Source organism: Procambarus clarkii, chromosome 76 (genome assembly GCF_040958095.1).
Source record: "Procambarus clarkii isolate CNS0578487 chromosome 76, FALCON_Pclarkii_2.0, whole genome shotgun sequence".
NCBI classification, from domain to species: domain Eukaryota; kingdom Metazoa; phylum Arthropoda; class Malacostraca; order Decapoda; family Cambaridae; genus Procambarus; species Procambarus clarkii.
The window spans coordinates 2,582,365-2,607,968 of NC_091225.1; positions in this window are offsets into that span (position 1 = coordinate 2,582,365).

The window sequence follows — 25,604 nt, forward strand, 5'->3', positions numbered from 1 at the left end:
CTAACAAAACACTGACCCCAGAAGCTATGGCTAAAATTATTGCAATTGGGACTTTAATGCATTTTGCCCCAGAGCATACTAAACCTATCCTAGAGCAACAAAATTTTGGATCCAAACACGAAAGTGGTCAAGTGTTTGAGGCTATAAATTTCGCAGCAGATAAATTAGCTCCCCGTAATGCTCAGTTGTTGCCTTCATCAGATACTGTATATGTAGTAACAAGCAATAAGCGCCCTCTTTCCACAAATTCACAAAATGTTCGGTCACAGAACTGCACCAATGGTCATAGCCAGTTAAAATTCACCTCCTCATAAGTTGCCACGACACTATAGTTCACGATCAACCACTACCTCATGTTGGCATTGTGGTAAGACTAGCCACCTAACAAAAGACTGTTGGTACGCATCTAGATCATCATCCCCTAGACAATTCTCTCAGTCTTCACGTTATTTTAAAAATTCTAGTTTGCCATATTGCAAGTATCATAGACAAGCAGGTCACCATACTGAAGAGCGTAAAGCTCGGCAAAGGTCATCTTCACCTCGTAGTTCCCATGGTCAGTCTTGGCAAAGTGCACAGCGTTCTACACAGCATAAATATTTACGTGACTACGTAAATCAATCAAAATACCATACCAAGTCGCAGAACCCTAGAGATGAAAGTGTTCATGTCACATCGTCGGGAAACTTCCAAAGCGCCTCTTTAACCAATTTAAGATAGCAAACACTAGTGGCCTCCCTGTGTACTCAGTAGTTACCCAAAAGAGATTTGATCATTTGACAGAGGAGGACACTGATATTAGACCAGTTTCAGATGTTGACAAAACCAGAGAGAATTTGTCTTAGACGAGATACAGACAACGTAAGCAATATAAAGAACAAGCAGTAAACTGTACAATTTCTAGTGATGGTCCGCTAGTCTCAGCCCTATTACATGGTAGAATACCAAAAGTCTTTATTGATATAGTTGCTAAAATAAATATTGTTAAAGCCTGCCGCTCTTAGAGATATTTCAAGTAAGCATTCTGTGACAGTAAGAAAATCAGCAGTACCTTTTCTGAAGGGTCTATCAGGAAACAAAGTGACATTTGAGTGGGAGATCACTTTCTCCTTCAAGTTAAATGATATCACGTTGTCCATAACATGCCTAGTTGTTGATAGTATCCATTTTCTGGGTGACATTCTCTTAGGTTTGCACACCATGATTGATGAGAATATTGTATTGTTTCCCCATCGTTGGATCATTACTAAACGGATCATACCATCCCACTTTGCAGTATGTATAAGATGGATCATGAGTTCGACAGTAAAAAAGATTACATTCATTATGTCAACAGTCAACTTTCTAACATTCAGTTGTCAGATTCTCATCGCAGTAGCATACCCGAGAAAAAAGGTACTTAATTAAGTGAACCATTATAGTGGTGCAGTTGCTCATGTGAATGAGTATCGATACTTTCTCTTGCTGGACGCCCTAACAGATTCTCGTCGTCTTGCTCGCCTAGCAGCTTCCATCTCTAAAGTCAGTGAATCCACAGCTACTGACACTGTGCTACACTCATTCTCCTACAAGAGTAATAATTAAGATTCAAGGAGTTCCTGAGTTTTCGGATGTCATTACAGATAGTGAAAAATGTAAAGTGAACGGTACGTTTGTTGAACCATCCTGGCACACAGTACAGGATGGTACTGTTACATTATACATTGCAAACACTAATAACGCCGACATCCATCTCCAGTCTGACACCTTCGTTGTAGATTTTGACCATTACTCATTACTAGTGAGAGTGATGGACGATGTCTCGGCGGAACATTCTATGAGTGCACTCACACCAGGAGAACAGGATTCTCTGCCAGAGGTGCAAGTGCAACACCTCAGTTCAACAGATTTCCCTGATTCAGTGGATCAACTTTTGAAAATTTTAAATATGAATAGAAAAGTCATCGCTCTGCCTGGAGAAAAGTTAGGTCTTACTCATCTCATAACTCATAAAATTCCTCTTGAAAAAGATACAACACCAATTTATGTCCCAGCAAGTAATGGATTAGCAGAGCGTACTAATAGAAAAGTATTAGATGCCTTGAGAGTTACGATGAACTTTGATAACAGTAATTGGGATGAGTTCATACCCTTAATTCAGTGTGCCATAAATTCTTCAATTAATGCTTCTACAGGAAACAGTCCTTATGCTATTCTTTATGGTACAGATACGATCCTTCCTAATGTATTGATCAATGTAACCCTGCTCCTGTGTATAACATATATGACTTTGTTCAAGTAAAGCGTAGACAAATGCAACTAGTTTTTAAGAAAATACGAGAACACTTGTCCAAGGCCACTGCAGAGTTTACCTGAACAAGGAATGCTCAAGCTAAGCCCAGTAAGATAACTGTTGGATCTGTAGTAATGGTACTTAACCAACACAGATCTGGTCCTATGTACAAGTTAACTAAGAAATTTTTAGGTCCTTATAAGGTAATAGAGCTTATCAGGGGTAATAAATACAAACTTAAGAATTTGATAACAGGAGAGTTCATAAACGAATATTTAAATCACATGAAGTTAGCTAAAATTACTACTGATGAGACTAATGTAGAAGATCTCAATGACCTTACCCAGACAGATTCTTCTGGTGGGACACCACCTACTGTTGTTGACAGATCACTTGACGATGAGTTACCCCATGATAATACTTATAATCCTAGATTTAGACATTTAATTTCAACTGTGCACTCACCACATGTTCATTGGCTAGATGCTAACGAGATAAATAATTCAGATGACACCGGGACACATGCAGTTTTACCTGTTCCAGATCTCCAGTCAGTCAGAGTTGTATAGTGTTCTGCAGGAATTACAGGTTGACATTCGCAAAATTTATAATTAAGTACATCCTGCAGTTATTCTGGTAACTCTACCCCATGTATCTCATTATCACTGAATGATGTTTTGTATACTGTATACTTCTTTCAACTAAGTTTTGTGTTCTTATTCAGATGCATTGAGAAGCTTATTGTGCTATTTGTATTTTTACAGCGCGTGTCTTCAAGGGTTTCATTATTGTTCTAGTAACAACACTGAGCTCAGTGATTCTGGACTGCTATCACTAACATGTTAGCCTTCTCGGTCCAGTTGTATATACTATGTAAATATTGTACATAATTTGTTTTATCTTGTTATCTAATTATAAGATTCACGGTGGTTGTTAAATCATAGCTTTTGTTCCATTTACACAGATAATTGTACTTTATTATTTTCCAAACACATACAATTGATACAAGATGTTTATAATTTTGTTTAGACAATACTTAAGTTGTATTGATCATTCCTAATGCTTAAGACATGCTTAAGTTGGTGAGCCATGAGCTGATATTCATGGCGAACATGGTCCTCTACGTCAGGTAGCGAGCAGATGAACACCCTCTCTTGTCTCCAGGATGTCGGCCGATGAGACGTTGGCGATGGCGGAGGTTTGGGGTAAAATCTTGGCTGTGAAGCAAACGAGGTTTTCCCAGAGGCGAAACTTGACTCTATGCAATATAGTGCAGGTGGGCTCTGGACCATAAGAGTTTGGGTCAGCGGCAAAGTTGTATTTGATAGTCTTCTAGCACGGTCCATGGTCCCAGGTTCGATCCCAGGCGCCGGCGAGAAACAATGGGCAGAGTTTCTTTCACCCTATGCCCCTGTTACCTAGCAGTAAAATAGGTACCTGGGTGTTAGTCAGCTGTCACGGGCTGCTTCCTGGGGGTGGAGGCCTGGTCGAGGACCGGGCCGCGGGGACACTAAAAGCCCCGAAATCATCTCAAGATAACCTCAAGATAACGGTTCGAAGCATTGTGGTCGATGCAGTTTGTTGTTATTTTAGATTTAGCTACTCAGAGTGACATGTCCATGAAGCATGGGCTATAGTGAACCCGTAATTGAGTTCGGTTATTCACGATAACCATGTTACTATGATATTTGGGTCAAAGTTTTACACGGAGGAGGGGTTTCCTCCTTTTCTCATGTTTCTTTTATACTTCTTTTTTAGCGCACTGGTTTTAGTCTTGCTTTAATAACATTATCTTGGTGGTGGATATAGATGCACAATGTTCACTAGTGTGTCCCATTCTTCAACTGCTTTTCTAATCATTGTAGTCGCTGTGGATTTTGCATCTAATGCAGCTGCTCTCATTGGATTAATGTTGAGTTTCATGTGCAGGGCTTCAGTTGCTTCACATTCCAGAAAGTAATGCAACAGTGGCGCCTCTGCATCTGTTCCACAGATATGACACTCTATAACTATTGAGTTTATTATCTCCCAGCAGCACTTGTAACCAAGTCTGTGTCCGTGTATGGCTACTGCAATGTCTCTGGATATGTTTTTGCCAGGCTTAAAAAAGGAGTACCCAGTGGCTTGTTTGTACCAAATCGCAGTGGATCTTCCTTCTGCTACTTTGGATCTGTGGCGACCTTTGATAATAGAGAGAATTTTCTTGGTTTGTTCTTTAATCCGTGAAATACTTGGAGGTATTTTAACCTGTACAACAGGTAGAACAGTGGCAGTTTTTGCTAGTGAGTCTGCCTTTTCATTACCAATTATGCCAATGTGACTTGGTATCAAATTTAGGGTGATTGGTGGAGCCCTAGATTGTGTGCTTCTTTTCCTATATATAGGATTTCCGTGATGAGTTATATATTATTCCTTCTGGCTGGATAAAAATGCCTGGAGCGAAGATTTAAAGTCGTTCTTAATGATGAGATTATGTAAATTATTCTCAATTGCATAATTTATGGCCTCCTTCAGGGCATATAATTCTGCTTGCAACGAAGAGCACCAACTATTCATGCTCAAGTAAGCTTCATGGTTTTTAGTGTAAACTGCTGCCCCAACATAATCTCTTTCTTGATCAACTGATCCATCTCTGAAGATATGAGTGGTTGTCTGTCTTGAGATGGTTTCCATTTTTTATTCTATGACGGCTTTGAGCCTCTGTGAGTCACATGCTGATTTTTTAACTGGTAACCCTTCAATGATTATCTTTAGACTCGATTCTTCCCATGGAGGAGGCTGCCGAAAGTGTTGATATGGTCTATCTTCTCCTTTGTTTGTAATGGTCCGTCTCAAATCCACTTTCTCTAGAATCTTGACCAAATCATCCGTCCATACACTTGTTCTATATTGAAGGTTTCTGTGAAGCGATATGTGTAAGCTATTTTTTATTTTCAGTCTGATGGTGGTTCCAACAATGTTTGCTGTTATGGTGACTATTCTTTGTTTGATCCTGTTTTCTATGGCTGGTAAGTTGGTTTCCATTCTTAAATACTCTCGACGCGTCCACATAGGTGCTCCCAGCATTGTTCTGAGGGCATCATTTTGTGACACTTCCAGTTTCTCCCATTGGTTATTACTGAGGGATGTAAGAGCAGGAGCAGCATAGGCAATGAGTGACCTAACTGCTTGAACGTAGTACATTTTAAGTACTGGTAGAGATGCACCATCTCTAAGACTTGTCAGGGAGTGCAAAGCTGAGTTGTCAGGGAGTTCAACGCTGAGTTTAACGTTGCCGAAGATATTCAATTTCTTGAGTGAATTTCAGCTGGCTGTCTATTATGACTCGAAGGTATTAACAAGAGATAACCCACTCAATATCTCTTAACAAGAGATAACCCACTTAATATCATGTCCTTGTACTGTGAGTCTAGTGTCTTGAGTTCTCATTTTAACGGTCATTACTTTGGTTTTCTTGCTGTTTATTTTCACTGCTATGCTTTCCGCTTCCCTGCTAATGATGTCGTCTGTCGTCTTAACTATACTGACATAGTCGTCTGTATAATTAAGCAGTTTGGCTTTTGGTAACTTGAGCTTCATGAAATGTCCCATGAGACAGTTAAAGAGGAAGGGGCTTAGTTATTGTGACTCATCGCCTGCAAAAGGGGCTTAATATTTCTTCCTGCGGAGTTCCATTTTCCAGCCTCTTGAGGACGATGTTTTTCCTTGGAATTTCACCTTAGTTTCTCGGTTAAGCAGCCTTTCTTTGGCAAAGGCAAGAGCGTGTCCTTTGATTTCCTTATCCGTCAGGCAGTACATTGTAGCTAAACATTGGCTACCTCGAAAGCTTTTTCTGGGTCCAGAAAAATAAGGATTCCTGGTTTGTTATTGATTTGATCCTGGAGGGAGGAAAGGCATTTTGTGGTTCCCACCCCTTTTATGTAAGCAAACATATTTTGGTTCTGCTTCTTGCCCTGAAACACCACTCGAACATGATGGAGCAGAACAGGAGGCAATTTTCCTTTGGCCCTGTTGATCTGCCTCCAGATGTCACTCAAAGATGAATGATGATTTAGCTTGGCACACCACTCGAACCATTTTTCTTCTTTGATTTTTGCTGTTTCTTCATGCACATGATCTCGGACAGCTGTAAAAAGTTTTATATTACCTTTGGTTTGGTTTCTTCTGAAATTATTTCGTGCACAATTTAGCCTGTTATGTAGTTCTTTGATCCTACCACAGTAATACCAATGGTCTTTATTTTGTTGGGTAATTGTTTTCTTCTTGGGATGGAGTGATTTGCTACTCTATGTATTGCATTTACTAAAAAAATTTCTATATCTTCATTGCTGTTAAGCGGAGTCTAGTTTTGGGAGCAAATATTAAGAGATTCCTGAAACTTCGTCTAATCTGCTGTGATAAAGTCCCATCCGGGCTCGGGAGCTGGAGGTCTGGGAGGTAGTGCAATATTAATAACTGGTTTTGTAGCAAAGTTGTCAGTAGTCAGTACATGGTCAACTGACCAATGACACAACTCATAAATACTGGTGGAGACAAATGTGAGGTCCAGCTTCCCACCACCAGTGTGGGTTGGTTCTGTCGAGTTAGGCAGACTGACTTCAGGCACTTCATCCAAAAGGTGTTCAATATGTCTTCCGTTGGTGTCGGTTTTTGGTGAATCAAGTAGTAATTCACTATGAGCGTTGAAGTCACCCGAGATGATAGTAGGCATGGTGACTGCTATATCAAAGATTGCAGAGAGATCCATATCGTGTTCTCTATGGCTCCTGTATATATTGAAGATGGACAGCATTGAGTTCTTCATAGTGAGATTAACTTCTATAATTTAGACGTCCTCACCACAGTTAGGCAGTTCTGTGATTGCCGTGGCATAGATTTGATTTCTTATTAGTATTGAAATGCCTCTGATGCCACCTTAGGTAATTGGGCAGTGGTAACTTTGATTTCCTAGGATATTGATACCGCTTTCAGTCCTGGTAAGTGTTTCTTGAAGTAAAACAACATCAATGTTTTCCTTGAGAAACACTACTCTGAGTGTTTGTGCTTTGTTTTTGAATCCTTGAATGTTCCATTGTATAATCTTGAGATTGTCTTTATTGTCCATTATTCTGTTAATTCAATGGAGTTGAATCCATTGAGTCCATTGTGGTTTCTAATGTGCTGATTTCCCAGAACGGGTTGTGTCTTCTTGGCTTGCGTGGAGACTGATATTTGGTGCTGAAACATTTCAATTTCATCGCAGCCTTCGACTTCGTCGACATTTTCCAGTAGGACTTGCTGAAGTCTGGAGGAAATAAGTTCAGTAGATTTTTGTTACCTCTGTTAACATTTCCTTCCTTGACTGAGGGTTGGTCTGTTCCAGTGCTTGGAATGCTTTGTCGAGCATCTTGCTGAAGGTCTCTGTCAGGGAGGAAATAACCATTGGAACAGTGGTCACTTGATATTCGTCTGGCTGCCTTTCTTTTGTCTTGGAAGGTGAGGAGACTCTGGGTATGTCGTGGTGTCTTTGCTCCATCCAACTACTGGAAAATTTGATGATGCAGAGGTCACCGTTGGTGCTTGAGATATCCTGGAGGCAACAGCAGGTGTATTAATTTTGCTGTCATGATCTGTGCCGTTGTTGTTGCCTTGAGGAGTAGTGCTCTGTTTTCTCTAGTTGTTCGAAGTCCTGTTGTTTAGACTAGAAGGAATTGGTGCTCTAAACTGTTGTTGATTTTTTTTTCATATATTCAGACTTGCCGAGGAGTATTCCATTGGTTTTTAACTGAGAGTCGATACTGTTGTTGTTGTTTTATATTTAGCTACTCATAACGAAATGTCCATGTAGCTCGAGCTATAGTGAGCCAATAATGTCGACGTTTCTTCTCGGACTAAATATTGTCCTCTATAGGTTAGGTGCCTTGCTTAGGTTTACCCGCCACTGAGTTGGCAATATCCAATTCATACCTGACGCAGGACACATCGTGGTAGCGGGCTGTGTGGCTGATGTACCTGAGGTTTATAACAAATAGTGATGGATGACAAATCAATCCCCATGTTTTAGCTGGGAACGTCGTGTAGAGAGAAATAGAATTTATTCATATATTCCAAGCTTCGTCTTGCCTAGGAAAGCAAGGAGTCAGGAGTGAGTGGTATTTGGTCTTAACCAAGTCTAAATCAATTTCTGGCGTCGCTATTTCTATACCAAGTGTTGGATTATTACAATTTTGACCAAGGAATCAGCAGAAATTGTCCTCGGATACGAGCAGAATACCGAACAAGTCCGTGTACCTGTTATCCGAAGAATGTGACTCGACGTTTACGTTTATGAATATTCAGAACTCATGTTACGGTTAACATGAACTCAGCCGGCAATAATGTCTGCAAATACGTCACCATTACTGTCCTCTGGTCTCTGCGATCTCTCGAGGTCAGCTGACCACTGTCATACGCAGCCCACCAAGGAAGTATTGCCTTCACTGACTTCGGTAAAATGGTCTGCTTAACGCCTCCATAGACGCCTAAGAGCTGAGTACTATGGTGAGGATGTAACGTTCTCATGAACTATAGTGGTAGATTAACACACACACACACACACACACGATTGACAGTTGAGAGGCGGGACCAAAGAGCCAAAGCTCAACCCCCGCAAGCACAAATAGGTGAGTACAAATAGGTGAGTACACACACACACACACAAATGGGCAAAGTTTCTTTCACCCTAAGTGCCCCTGTTACCTAGCAGTAAATAGGTACCTGGGAGTTAGTCAGCTGTCACGGGCTGCATCCTGGGGTGTGTGTGTGTGGTGTGGAAAAAAAAAAAATAGTAGTTAGTAAACAGTTGATTGACAGTTGAGAGGCGGGCCGAAAGAACAAAGCTCAACCCCCGCAAAAACACAACTAGTAAACACAACTAGTAAACACACACACACGCACGCACGCACGCACGCACACACACACACACACACACACACACACACACACACACACACACACACACACACACACACACACACACACACACACACACACACACACACACACACACACACACACACACACACACACACACACACAGTTAGTAACACATCTGGAGAGAAGAGACTTCGTGACAACCCATCAACATGGGTTCAGAGAGGGTAAATCTTGCATTACAGACTTGATAGAATTCTACGATCAGGTGACAAAGATTAAGCAAGAAAGAGAAGGGTGGGCGGACTGCATTTTTTTGGACTGTCGGAAAGCCTTTGACACAGTACCCCCATAAAAGGTTGATGCATAAGCTGAAGAAACAGGCAGGAGTAACTGGTAGGGCGCTCCAGTGGATAAGGGAGTACCTAAGCAATAGGAAGCAGAGAGTTACAGTGAGGAGTGGGACCTCGGACCGGCGTGAAGTCACCAGTGGAGTCCCACATGGCTTTGTACTTGGACCTATCCTGTTTCTGATATACGTAAATGATCTCCCAGAGGGTATAGACTCATTCCTCTCAATGTTTGCGGACGACGCCAAAATTATGAGAAGGATTAAGACAGAGGAGGACAGCTTGAGGCTTCAAGAAGACCTGGACAAGCTGCAGGAATGGTCGAACAAATGGCTGTTAGAGTTTAACCCAAGCAAATGTAATGTAATGAAGATAGAGGTAGGAAGCAGGAGACCAGATACAAGGTATCACTTGGGAGATGAAATACTTCAAGAGTCAGAGAGAGAGAAAGACTTGGGGTTGATATCACGCCAGACCTGTCCAATGAAGCTCATATCAAGAGGATAACATCAGCAGCATATGCCAGGTTGGCTAACATAAGAACGGCCTTTAGAAACTTGTGTAAGGAATCTTTCAGAACATTATATACCACATATGTCAAACCAATCTTGGAGTATGCGGCTCCAGCATGGAGTCCATATCTAGTCAAGCATCTAAACTGGAAAAGGTTCAAAGGTTTGCCACCAGACTACTACCCGAGCTGAGAGGTATGAGCTACGAGGAGAGACTACGGGAATTAAGCCTCACTTCGCTGGAAGACAGAAGAGTTAGGGGGGACATGATCACCACATTCAAGATTCTCAAGGGAATCGACAGGGTTGATAAGGACAGGCTGTTTAACACAAGGGGCACACGCACTAGGGGTCACAGGTGGAAACTGAATGCCCAAATGAGCCACAGAGATATTAGAAAGAACTTTTTTAGTGTCAGAGGGGTTGACAAATGGAATGTATTAGAAAGCGATGTGGTGGAGGCTGACTCCATACACAGTTTCAAGTGTAGATATGATAGAGCCCAGTAGGCTCAGGAACCTGTACACCTGTTGATTGACGGTTGAGAGGCGGGACCAAAGAGCCAGAGCTCAACCCCCGCGAGCACAACTAGGTGAGTACTCACACAGACCTGTCCCCTGAAGCCCATATCAAGAGGATAACGTCAGCAGCATATGCCAGGTTGGCAAACATAAGAACGGCATTTAGACACTTGTGCAAGGAATCATTCAGAACTTTGTATACCACCTATGTCAGACCAATCCTGGAGTATGCAGCCCCAGCTTGGAGTCCATATCTAGTCAAGCATATGACCAAATTGGAAAAAGTTCAAAGGTTTGCCACCAGACTAGTACCCGGGCTGAGAAGTATGAGCTACGAGGAGAGACTACGGGAATTAAACCTCACGTCGCTAGAAGACAGAAGAGTTAGTGGGGATATGATCACCACGTACAAGATTCTCAGAGGAATTGACAGGGTAGATAAAGACGGGCTATTTAACACAAGGGGCACACGCACTAGGGGACACAGGTGGAAACTGAGTGCCCAAATGAGCCACAGAGATATTAGAAAGAATTTTTTAGTGTCAGAGTAGTTGACAAATGGAATGCATTAGGCAGTGATATGGTGGAGGCTGACTCAAAACACAGTTTCAAGCGTAGATATGATAGAGCCCAATGTAAATAGGCTCAGGAACCTGTACACCAGTTGATTGACAGTTGAGAGGCGGGGCCAAAGAGCCAGAGCTCAAACTCCGCAAGCACAAATAGGGGAGTACACACACACACACACACACACACACACACACACACACACACACACACACACACACACACACACACACACACACACACACACACACACACACACACACACACACACACACACACACACACAATGTGGGCTCATTCCCGGAATTGAGAGGAATGAGCTACGAGGAAAGGCTAAAGGAGCTGAACCTCACATTCCTGGAAAACAGAAGAGTAAGGGGAGACATGATAACCACCTACAAAATTCTCAGGGGCATTGACAGGGTGGACAAGGACAAACTCTTCAACACGGGTGGGACACGAACAAGGGGACACAGTTGGAAACTTAGTACCCACATGAGCCACACGGACGTTAGAAGGAACTTTTTCAGTGTCTGAGTAGTTAACGGATGGAATGCATTAGGCAGTGATGTAGTGGAGGCTGACTCCATACACAGTTTCAAATATAGATATGATAGAGCCCAGTAGGCTCAGGAATCTGTACTCCAGTTGATTGACAGTTGAGAGGCGGGACCAAAGAGCTAAAGCTCAACCCCCGTAAGCACAAATAGGTGAGTACACACACACACACACGCACACACACGCACACACACACACACACACACACAATGTGCAATGCAAAGTAATGAAACTAGGCAGTGGAAATAGGAGGCCAGACACAGGACATAAAATAGGAGGTGAAGTACTTAATGAAACGAACAGAGAGAAAGATCTAGGAGTTGATATCACACCAAACCTGTCTCCTGAAGCCCACATAAAAAGAATAACGTCTGCGGCATATGCGAGGCTGGCTAACATCAGAACAGCGTTCAGGAACCTGTGTAAGGAATCATTCAGAATCTTGTACACCACATATGTAAGACCAATCCTGGAGTATGCGGTGCCAGCATGGAGCCCGTACCTTGTCAAGCACAAGACGAAACTGGAAAAAGTCCAAAGGTATGCCACTAGACAAGTCCCAGAAATAAGAGGCATGAGTTATGAGGAAAGGCTGCGGGAAATGCACCTTACGACACTGGAAGACAGAAGAGTAAGGGGAGACATGATCACAACCTACAAAATCCTCAGAGGATTCGACCGGGTAAACAAGGATGAACTATTCAACACTGGTAGGACGCGAACGAGGGGACACAGGTGGAAACTGAGTACCCACATGAGCCACAGAGACGTTAGAATGAACTTTTTCAGTTTCAGAGTAGTTAACGGATGGAATGCATTAGGCAGTGATGTGGTGGAGGCTGACTCCATACACAGTTTTAAATGTAGATATGATAGAGCCCAGTAGGCTCAGGAATCTGGACACCAGTTGATTGACAGTTGAGAGGCGGGACCAAAGAGCCAAAGCTCAACCCCCGCAAGCACAAATAGGTGAGTACACACACACACACACACACACACACACACACACACACACACACACACACACACACACACACACACACACACACACACACACACACTCACTCACACACACACACACACACACACACACACACACACACACACACACACACACACACACACACACACACACACACACACACACACACACACACACACACACACACACACAGTCTTATCCCAAGTTCTTTCCCAAGAAGCAGACAAGAGGAGCTCCAGCATATTTCAACAATCGTAAGTATTGTAGTACAGGATGATGATAGTGAGTGGTGTCCCAGAGAACATAAAGGTATAGTGTTTTTGAAAAATAGGTGGGATAACAGGAATGTGTCAAGGGAAGTGAACAATTGGATGAGAAAAAGTTGCCCTAGTGTTTCCAGTGCAGAGAAGAACATTCAAGATGGCCGCCGGCAAGAGGAAATACAAAACAGAGCTTGATTTTGCTGGATTCAATGAAGAAAGCATTGATATAACCAATCTATACAACAAGTTGGTAAAATTGGATACTATAGTGACCTCTCATGAAGAAATAATTAGTAAATTGAAAGAAAGTAATGACCAATTAAATAGCAAAGTTGTCTTGAGGGTGTAGTGAAAGACTTGCACAAGGATAAGAATCAATTGGAAACAAATTGCAAAGCCATGGAAGAAGAAAATAAACTCTTAAAAATAGCTATGGAAGAAGTTAAAGTAAATTTAAACATAAATGACTACAATAGGTTAGGTTAGGAAATTCAACAGGAGAAACAGCTTTTGTCAGCACAGATAGAGGAAGTTACACAGGGAATAGAACAGTGCAAGAAAGATATGCAACTCACCTATGCACAAGTGGCCAAGGAGAAGGAAAAAATTGAAGAAGCAGTAAAGGAAGTCAAACACTGCAGCAACCAAGATAAAGCAAACATTAGGCTGGAATTGAGAAAAGAATTGGCATCTAACCCGAAGTTGGTGCAAAACACAGTTGATCGAAGTAAGTCCCTGATAATTTTTGGCTGTAAAGAAAAGGAGATAACATCTAGGTCAGAAAGAGCTGTTGAAGAAGCAAAAGTAGTAGATAAAATTGTTGGCCTCGTGGAAGGTCTTACAACCATAGAGAATGTCTGCGACTACAGGAGAGTAGGCAGATATGTAAAAGGGAAAGATCGACCTTTGAGGATCACCCTAAATGGTGCCAAACAGATGGAAGAAGTACTAAGGAATGCTAGAAAATTACAATGTGATAAGGATGGGAAAGTGTGGTCGTTAGGACGAGATCTTTCAAAAGAAGACAGGGAGAAGCTGAAACTGAACCTCGCCGAGGCAAAACGTTTAAATGAGAGCAGGAATGAAGAAGAAATCAATTCTTTTTTCTACAAAGTGATAGGGGTAGGCAGACCAGTAAAGGGGGTACATAAAGGCAAACCAACAAAATCATTAGAGAGAGGGGGAGTGAAAAATAAGAAGATTGGGAACAAGTTCCTGAAGATTGCATACACCAACATAGATGGAGTAAGATCGAAGATACTGGAGTTAAGTGATGTAATACAGCTGCAGACACCAGACATTGTTGCACTCACGGAGACAAAACTTGAAGATGTTATTTTAAATGAGGTCATATTCCCAAGGGGCTACTCAATTTGGAGACGGGACAGAAAAATCAGGAAAGGCGGTGGCGTTGCTGTGCTGGTGAAAGAACACCTAAAGGTGAACGATATAATGATAGCCAATCCACAAGAAGTTGACATAATAGCACTAGAGATCTGCCATGAGGATGATAAACTAATGATCATAAATGCATATAGTCCACCGCCAAGAAGCACATGGTCAATGGAGGAGCTAGATAGTAAACGAGAAGGTCTTATAACAATAATGAGAGAGATCATAGCGAGAGCGGATAACGATAGATCACGACTGTTGATAGTCGGCGACTTCAACTTGAAATCCATAGACTGGGAAGCATATTAAGCTAAAACAGAAGATTTTTGGACCTGTAAATTTGTAGACCTCATCCTAGAAACATTCTTGTATCAACATCTTAAGCGACGAGGATGAGAGAAGGGGACGTTCCCTCCGTGCTAGATTTGATATTTACCAGGAAGGAGGAAGAAATATTTGACATTCAGTACCTTCCTCCTTTGGGTAAAAGTGACCATGTCTTTTTGGGAATAAAGTATGCAATGCATTATAATCTGGAAGAAAATAAGAAGGTTAATGCATTTGAAAAACCTGACTTTAGGAGAGGATATTATGGCAACCTTAGAAAAAAATTTAGTGAGTATAATTGGACAGACTTGTTGCTAGGCAAGGAAGTGAATGAGATGTATGTCAAGTTTTGTGAAATATATGAAAAAGGCACAAAAAAATGTATACCAAAACAGAGATGCAGAACTAAGAAACAGGATTGGTTCGACAGAAAGTGCTAGAGGGCCAGAGACCAAAAGTCACAAAAATGGAATCAATACAGGAAGAGGCCTAACCCCTAAACATACCAGCGATACAAAGATGAGAGAAACAACTACACGGCAGTGAGGAGAGATGCAGAAAGAAATTTTGAAAAAGGGATTGCAGACGAATGTAAAACAGAACCAGGTCTATTCTATAAATTCATAAACAACAAATTGCAGGCAAAGGATTATATACAGAGGTTGAAAATGAGAAATAGATTCACGGAAAATGAAAAGGAAATGTGTGAAACATTAAACGAAAAGTTCCAAAGTGTGTTTGTACAAAATGAAATCTTCAGGGAACCAGACACAATAAGAATTCCAGAGAACAACATAGAGCACATAGAGGTGTCTAGAGACGAAGTGGAAAAAATGCTCAAGGAGCTAAATAAGAACAAAGCAGTTGGTCCAGATTGAGTTTCGCCATGGGTTCTGAGAGAATGTGCACCTGAGCTCAGCATTCCACTTCAACTGATTTTTCAGACATCCCTGTTTACAGGAGTTGTAGCTGATGGGTGGAAAAAGGCTAACATAGTTCCAATCTACAAAAGTGGAAGCAGGGAAGACCCCCTTAATTATAGACCTGTATCATTGACAAGTGTAATAGTAAAAATATTGGAAAAATAATTAAAACTAAATGGGTAGAACACCTGGAGAGAAATGATATAATATCAGACAGACAGTATGGTTTTCGATCTGGAAGATCCTGTGTATCGAATTTACTCAGTTTCTATGATCGGGCAACAGAGATATTACAGGAAAGAGATGGTTAGGTTGACTGCATCTATCTGAACCTAAAAAATGCTTTCGACAGAGTTGCACATAAGAGGTGGTTCTGGAAACTGGAAAATATTGGAGGGGTGACAGGTAAGCTTCTAACATGGATGAAAATTTTTCTGACTGATAGAAAAATGAGGGCAGTGATCAGAGGCAATGTATCGGACTGGAGAAATGTCACAAGTGGAGTACCACAGGGTTCAGTCCTTGCACCAGTGATGTTTATTGTCTACATAAATGATCTACTAGTTGGTATACAGAATTATATGAACATGTTTGCTGATGATACTAAGATAATAGGAAGGATAAGAAACTTAGATGATTGTCATGCCCTTCAAGATGACCTGGAGAAAATAAGTATATGGAGCACCACTTGGCAAATGGAATTTAATGTTAATAAATGTCATGTTATGGAATGTGCAATAGGAGAACATAGACCCCACACAACGTCTATATTATGTGAGAAGTCTTTAAAGAATTCTGATAAAGAAAGAGATCTAGGGGTGGTTCTAGATAGAAAACTATCACCTGGGGACCACATAAAGAATATTGTGCGAGAAGCCTATGCCACGCTTTCTAACTTCAGAATTGATTTTAAATACATGGATGGCGATATACTAAAGAAATTGTTCACGACTTTTGTTAGGCCAAAGCTAGAATATACAGCGGTTGTGTGGTGCCCATATCTTAAGAAGCACATCAACAAACTGGAAAAGGTGCAAAGACATGCTACTAAGTGGCTCCCAGAAATGAAGGGCAAAAGCTACGAGGAGAGGTTAGAGGCATTAAATATGCCAAAACTAGAAGACAGAAGAAAAAGAGGTGATATGATCACTACATACAAAATAGTAACAGAAATTGATAAAATCGATAGGGAAGATTTCCTGAGACCTGGAACTTTAAGAACAAGAGGTCATAGATTCCCAGCACTAAACTAGCTAAACAAAGATGTCGAAGAAATATAAGAAAATTCACTTTCGCGAACAGAGTGGTAGACGGTTGGAACAAGTTAAGTGAGAAGGTGGTGGAGGCCAAGACCTTGGAAGGGTTAGAAATTACAAGAGATGAGGTTAAGAGGGAAAGGAAACAGGCGGCCAGATACGGGATGCATAATGGGAGATGACGTACTTCTTGAAACGGACAGAGAGAAAGATCTAGATGATATCACACCAAGGCTGACTCCTGAAGCCCACATAAAAAGAATAACATCTGCAGCATATGCGAGGCTGGCTAACATCAGAACAGCGTTCAGGAACTTGTGTAAGGAATCAATCAGAACCTTGTATACCACATATGCAAGACCAATCCTGGAGTATGGAGCCCGTACATAAGAAGATTTACAGAAAGAAACTATAAAAATGATATTGCTTCCAAGGCTAAAAGACAACCAAAACTCCAACATAGCCATATAAGAATGTAAAATACGAGGCCTCGCGGCGGAGTGGACAGCACTCAGACGTCGTAGTCATGAGGGCCCAGGTTCGATTCCCGGCCGAAGCAGAAACAAATGGGCAGAGTTTCTTTCACCCTGATGCACCTTTTCACCTAGCTGTAAAAAGGTACCTGGGAGTTTGACAGCAGCTACGGGCTGCTTCCTGGGGATATGTGTGTGTGTGTGTGTGTGTGCGTGTGTTAGAAATATATGTAGTAGATATAATAGAGGAAAAATTTATTGGAAAGAAAGGTGGGGTCCAAGAGCTAATAGCTCGATTCTAAAGACACCTATAGTAAATATAAATAGCATATACGCGAGCGTGCGCGAGGAGAGACTACAAAAACTAAACCTCACGTTGCTGGAAGAAAGAAGAAATAGGGAAGACATGATCACCACATACAAGACTCACAGAGGAATTGATAGTGTAAAAAAAGTAGTTTATTTAAAATAGGGAGCACACGCACACGGGGACACAGGTGGATACTGAATACCCACATGAACCACAGAGACATTAGAAAGAACTTTTTAGTGTCAGAGTAGTTAAAAAATAGAATTCATTAGGTGGTAGAGGCTGACTCCAAACACCGTTCCAAATGTAGATATGGTAGAGCCCAGTATCCTCAAGAATCTATACAACGGTTGATTGACAGAGGAGAGGCGGGACCTAAGAGCCGAAGCTCAACCCCCACAAGCACAACTAGATGAGTACAACTATGGAAGTACCTAAACAAGAAGGAAGTCAAAGAATAAGTTAATTAGAACTCATACATACACATCAACTACTTATAGCTGTATATTTCAGGTTACGGAAGAACAATCGTTAACCTGTTTATAAAAAACTTATTCAACTTAATTTTACTTTTTTCCTTACTAAAAAAATCTTTTTAAACAAATATTCCTTCGAACTAATTTCCAATCACTGTTGAGATGCTCTCACGACCCGTGTGTAAAATCTAATCAAGACCCGTGCTGAAGCACCTATCACGGCCCGAGATCAGCTTGAGGTCAGAAATCAGGAGGCTCTAGTGCGCCTGCGCTTCACGACACCCGAGGTTATAAATCCGCTGTTAACGCACGGCGCATCCAGACACTGACCGCTACTCCACGGGACACGACCCTCATCCTCAGCCCAAGGTAATCTTCCGTGAGAACTGTTTGGCGATAAATTCTTAGTACTCTAAGTTCTCTTAACACTCTAAAAGATATATATTTGTTATGCCATATATCTGCCAAGACGCAACTCAAACTTGATTTCTGATGATGCAAAAATTTCTTTTGTTTCTCTTACAGAAGAGAACATCAGAATAGGAGATATGCATTTAGAACAGGTTCAGATCTGTATTTATTTATATTATATTTCTCTGAATTACAGACACTCTTATTCTAAATTATATTTTGGCTCTTAATTTTTAATCAATTTTATCCGTCTCAACCTTGTTGACGCTATTACGTTCATCCTTAACAACCATGCAGGCGGTGATCCCATGAACCACACACACCAACCATGCAGGCGGTGATCCCATGAACCACACACCAACTATGCAGGAGGTGATCCCATGAACCACACACACCAACCATGCAGGAGGTGATCCCATGAACCACACACACCAACCATGCAGGCGGTGATCCCATGAACCACACACACCAACCATGCAGGCGGTGATCCCATGAACCACACACACCAACCATGCAGGAGGTGATCCCATGAACCACACACACCAACCATGCAGGAGGTGATCCCATGAACCACACACACCAACCATGCAGGAGGTGATCCCATGAACCACACACACCAACCATGCAGGAGGTGATCCCATGAACCACACACACCAACCATGCAGGAGGTGATCCCATGAACCACAGACACCAACCATGCAGGAGGTGATCCCATGAACCACACACACCAACCATGCAGGAGGTGATCCCATGAACCACACACACCAACCATGCACGAGGTGATCCCATGAACCACACACACCAACCATGCACGAGGTCACACACAGAGATCACAATAACGTGATGCATCAAATGAACAAATCCACAAGGGCCGTGACGAGGATTCGAACCTGCGTCCGGGAGCATCCCAGACACTGCCTTAATCGACTGAGCTACGACAGGGTAAAAGGGTTGAAACCGAAGTTCTACTGAACTTACTGGATCCCGTAGACTCTCCGAGGCACAAACCAGGCTTTTACACAACCCCCCCTGCACCCGAGCTATGTCAATAGGCCGTTCTCCCTCTTCGCCCTTACATCATCACACTAACGTGATGCATCAAATGATCAAAATAAACAAGGGCCGTGACGAGGATTCGAACCTGCGTCCGGGAGCATCCCAGACACTGCCTTAATGTTACTGCCGGAGGCTACGGGATCCAGTAAGTTCAAATGGACTTCGGTTTCAACCCTTTTACCCTGTCGTAGTTCAGTCGATTAAGGCAGTGTCTGGGATGCTCCCGGACGCAGGTTCGAATCCTCGTCACGGCCCTTGTGGATTTGTTCATGCAGGAGGTGATCAATTGTCCCACACACAACCTGGCGATGATACCAGTATTGTACCATCGTTCATAACTACCAAACATTCCAATGAGAGAAGAGAGGCGTGTCCACCAGGCTCTCCCCGACGTCAGAGGACACCATCAATATGCTGAAGTCAGGTCCTATGACCCGTGTTTAGTTTATGCTTAATTAAGGAATATAAAAGTTCTGGAGAACTTTGTCTCAAAGCTCCAGTTTCTTTATCATTTATTGTTTAGTTGTGCACATTTGGAAGACTTTGTGTGTTGTAGGTTCTAGTTGTCTTAGCAAGTTAAGAAGATCTCGGATATTATCCCACACTATACATGAGTAGAGGAGTAGGACACTGTATCCTGGTATGCACATTATCCATCGGTGACGTTTATTCAACGTCATTCAATTCAGTTATTCTTCGTTATTGTGCCCACTGGGGTACGCTACACCTTAAAAAAAAGTGATCGCCAGAGGACGGTCGAGCGATGCAGTAAACTTCAGATGTGGTATTGCCTGTGCTGTGTGTGTCCTCGTGCCCCTACCGCAGCCTGCTCTCACTTGAGGACAAGCGCTAGAAAGAGGAAGAAAGTGACGATATTTTCGATTACTATAAGATTTCAGACCTAGGTAACCCTCCTGACATTGAGTCCGATGCTCATTAGTCGCATTAAGCGGCAATATATCGATGCCATTATTTCATCGGAGCGCCGTAATTTTAAAGCTGTAGTGAAAAGCTATTTAGACATTTGTACATTTGTTTCATTTAGACATTTGCAGTGAATTAAGTGTGAGGACAGTGTGACAATAACACTGTCACACTCATTAACATGAGTCTATATGCTTCTCTTACTCTTGGAACAATACCTTTTACCCTTCCTAGTTGTTCCTAGCTTTTGTTCCAATACGGGGGGATACACCTAGTTGCTCCTAGTCTTTGGTACAATGTAGGAGGATGAGGCTAGTTAATCCTAGTCTTTGGTGCCATTAAAGACTATGAAGATAGTTGCTTCAAGATTCTGGTGCAATGTGAAAGGTGCAGATAATTCCTCCGAGTCTTAAAGAGATTGTTCAGGATGCTGGAAGTTGCTTGTAGTATTTGGCACTCTTTGGTGAACGTTGCTGACAATTCCTAGTCGTTGGTGCAATGAAAGTGGCTATTACTAGTTGTTCCTAGTCTTTATTACTATGTGGAGGATGGAGCTATTTGCTCATAGTCTTTGGAACAATGTAGGAGGATGGAGCTAGTTGTTCCTAGTCTTTGGTACAATGTAGGAGGATGGAGCTAGTTGTTCCTAGTCTTTGGTACAATGTAGGAGGATGGAGCTAGTTGTTCCTAGTCTTTGGTACAATGTAGGAGGATGGAGCTATTTGCTCATAGTCTTTGGAACAATGTAGGAGGATGGAGCTAGTTGTTCCTAGTCTTTGGTACAATGTAGGAGGATGGAGCTAGTTGTTCCTAGTCTTTGGTACAATGTAGGAGGATGGAGCTAGTTGTTCCTAGTCTTTGGTACAATGTAGGAGGATGGAGCTAGTTGTTCCTAGTCTTTGGTACAATGTAGGAGGATGGAGCTAGTTGTTCCTAGTCTTTGGTACAATGTAGGAGGATGGAGCTAGATGTTCCTAGTCTTTGGTACAATGTAGGAGGATGGAGCTAGTTGTTCCTAGTCTTCGGAACAATGTAGGAGGATGGAGCTAGTTGTTCCTAGTCTTTGGAACAATGTAGGAGGATGGAGCTAGTTGTTCCTAGTCTTTGGAACAATGTAGGAGGATGGAGCTAGTTGCACCTAATCTTTGGAACAATGTAGGAGGATGGAGCTAGTTGTTCCTAGTCGTTACAACAATGTACTAGTATGAGCTAGTTGTTTTAGTCTTTGGTACAATGTAGGAGGATAGAGTTAGGAAAAGAACGAGAGTGAATTTGTTAAACTCGAGGGGTCCCTTGGTAAAATCTTTTATAAAGATATGTTTTCAAGGGGTAAAAGATGGGTTTTGTGAATAACGATTGAAGCCATTTTCCTACAATAGACATTAAGGTAACTGACAACAGTTTGACATTTCTGTGTACTGAATATATTAATAAAGTTACATATCATAAATCTCCTTCTAATGTCCTAATGTCCTAAGACATTAATCCCCCCTCCTTACAGTGTTATGACCCAATACCCATTACCTCAGTCACGAACATAATGTTATGTAAATTCCAACACTATCTTCGTTGAACATTCACTTGTGTTAAATCTGAAAATAAAAATATTATCACTGAAAGTCATATGACTTTTCTAAAGTATTATTTAGGCTTTTTGTTTTGTGTGTGATCCTGTGTCCTGTGTGGCAGCGAATATGAGCAGCATCCTCACTGTCCTGTGAAATAGTGAATAGGAGCATCATCCTCAATATTCTCTGTGGGTATGAATATAGCAGCATTTTCGTTATCTAGTGTGACAGTGAATATGAGCACTTCAATAAAAGCTAATTGAATTGCTGCGATTAGACAAAATGTTTATACAATTTTGTCTTATCGCAGCAATTCAATTAGTTTAAGTAAACACCTTACACTTTCTTTATGCTTTCATGTTAATACAACTTATTGCAAAGTTTGAAACAGCTAACGTGTTGTTGACATATATTAAGGAGATGAGAAAGTCCCGGACCTTCCTGGTTTACCCGGGACCATCAACCATCTACTTGTGAAGTTGTCTCCCAGGTGTTCAATCATAGGTGCAACATTCAACAGCAACCGACTATTAAATCCACCCCAGGATAAATATGTCAAACTGTCCTCATCAACAAAGGCCAAATCCAGCCACACAAAAAAAGAAACACTTTATACACGATTCATAATTGATGACGAATGTTCTCCTCTCAACCCGTCCTCAGGCCGGGCTCGTTAAAGTGGCTTGAGTGCCGTTCCCAAGATGCATTCATCATTGAATGATGAATGCATCTTGCATTCATCATTAAGCTGCGTTGCAGCTTAATGTACAAAGGCGACGCTTTACTTCTGCTCTCAACAATCTCGGTAGTTGGGTACCTTCAGGATTGTCGTCTTTTTGGAGGAATTCTCTGTCAGTCTGGGAATTTGCGGTGGAATTCCGTGTCGAGATACTCTTTCTTCATAATGGTGAGATCAGTGCAGTAGTTCATGGTGTTGGCGTGGACATACATGCGATGCGGGAATTTGATGTCATTCCTGGTGCTGATTATACTGTTACATTTGTACGCCTGTTATCGGCTGGTGTTTTCCGGTTGCGACCGTTGAACTCGCTGGGCGGAATGTAGAGAACATAGTAAAATCTTTTGTCCTCTTTCTCGTCTCAGTCGTCGTCGTCGGTCGCAAGGTCATTCTCGTCGACGTTGGTGGTGGCTCGGGAGAGCCTGCTGGTGTCGATTTAGTGAGTTTCCAGTGGTCCGTCGTTGTCGTCGTTTTTGGATGTGATGTCTTGATGGGTGGATGAGACAGCCATGATGGGTGACGTCCCTGTTACCGGACTGGTTTTGGGACCCGCTGCGGGGTCGGACGCCGGGCTGGCAGCAGCTGGGAGAAGGTCGCCGGGGACCATCACCATCAGCAGTACATTTGCGGTGAGCAGCCAGTTGGTGTGGAAGTATAGGTTGACGTCGTTTACCGCTAATTTGTCGTCGAGATGTAGACGTACCGGTAGCAGGGTGTTGTTGGTGGTAACTGCAGGCTTGGGTGGTGGTTGTGAGGGCAGCGGAGGTGAGCTCGGCTGAGTGTGGCGTTCCCAGGGACCAGGAGGTGGTGAGGTAGCGACAGCTTCTCCAGGCGTGTTCCCAGGCAAGACCGGGAATGTAGACGTAGAGGGATTGGCAGATCGAAGTTTGGCGGTGGCCGGAGAAGGCGTGGTGTGGCAGGTCGAGGTGTGATGGTGGCAGGTCGAGGTGTGGTGGTGGCAGGTCGAGATGTTGTGGTGGTAGGTCGAGGTTTGATGGTAGCAGGTCGCGGTGTGGTGTGGCAAGTCGAGGTGTACTGGTGGCAGGTGGCGGTGTAGTAGTTGTGGGAACCGACCTGTGAGATTTATATTTATTTAATTTATATGAATTTATATTTACGTTAATTTATATACTTCGATAGCAATTTGTATGATGTTAAGTGGACTGTATTTCTGCAATAATCTCATAATCTCACAAAACGATCCTCTACACATTAGGGGGGGTTTATATTAATTAAATTTATATATATGCAGCCAATCAAACTACAGTATTAGACTACATACATTGAAGAGGTTCCTTATCTTATTTGTACAGCAGGTATAACCAGGATGTAGACACCACATTTTCCCTCTTTGAGGTAGCTTCCATCACCCTGGTAACTGATGTACAGAGCATGCTTCCTCGTCTTGACCTGTCAAAAGGGCGCTAGCTGTAAAGCCAGATACCTATATATGACAAGCTATATCAGAGAAAACACTGTACATGGAACCTTAAAGACCTGGCTTAATTACCTTTAGTTTGAGGCTACCATGTGCTCTAACCGGGTCACCCTATATAATGACATTAATGGCCACAAATGAAAGATACATGGGTTTCGGAAAGAACACTTAACTTGATTTGTTGATAGCGCGTGATAATGGTACACCTTTGGTTTCCATAACACTTCGTCCAAGTAAAATTAACAGGAGCCGTATTTGCTCCCTGTGAGCCTCTGGTCTAATATCAACAATGGCTGCCCTCCTTCCCCACTGATGCCTGGCCTACATTGTCCAGATGTCAATAAGTGATAGAAGGGTCATATTTACTCTACTTTAATATTGATAATTAAGTTAATTTATATGAGATGTTTTTATAATGGTAAAGTCCAAAGACTAATGTATTTAAGAATAATTCCCACCATAATAGGTGGTGAATATAATAGTATGTGGTGATGATATCCCGTTTTCTTTAGATGGTAATTCCACTACAAGTTACGTTTTCTATGGGTAACTTGTTTATACAATACAGCTATTATCTGAATGATTATTAAATGGTGTCGGATTTTTCGACATAATTCCCCAGGGGGCTGCTCATGGGTCGAAGTCCTATTTAGAACAGACAACACCGATACTCCTCCTTCGAATTATTAGATTAATTTGATGTTAGTAGTTAGTAATCACACATTTGTGTGTCTGTTTGTACAGGACGGATGTCCCGTACTAGAGTTGCAGGGGTTAGAATTCTAATGCGATTTCATTTCCCTGTTAACTCTTGAAAGGCTAATATTCAAGCCTTATTACATATTATTTAACCCAGAAGACTGAATGTGATCAAGTACTACAGTCAAGTATGATTCAGGGACTGCAGTGAGATCAGTGACATTAGATATAACTTGAAGTTTGTTCAGGTAACTGGTCACTGATATATAAACACTGAGGCCCATGGAATACATCTTGATTAAATAATAAATGTATCAAATCAGTCATCAGATTTATTGGGGTTTAATTTAGTTAATTGATTCAGAAGATTGAATAGCTCATCAATAAAGTAAAGTATGGTTCTGAGACTGCAGTGGGTTCAGTGACATTGGTCGCAGTGACTTGTAGCTGTTTAGGCTACTGTTCACTGATTTGCCACTGAAGCCTCATGAACTCATCTTCAGCTTTAAATGATGATACTAACATCAACCTCTGTTGGTATAGTCAGCTGTAATCTCCTTAGTATAATGCTACTGGAGAAATATAATCAGCTGACAAATTTAGATTTCTATTGGTATTGTTTATCTGCAGGCATAGGTCTCCTCAGGCTTGATACTGGGCCTGAGAGTAATTTACCTCCTGCAGAGTTTAACATGG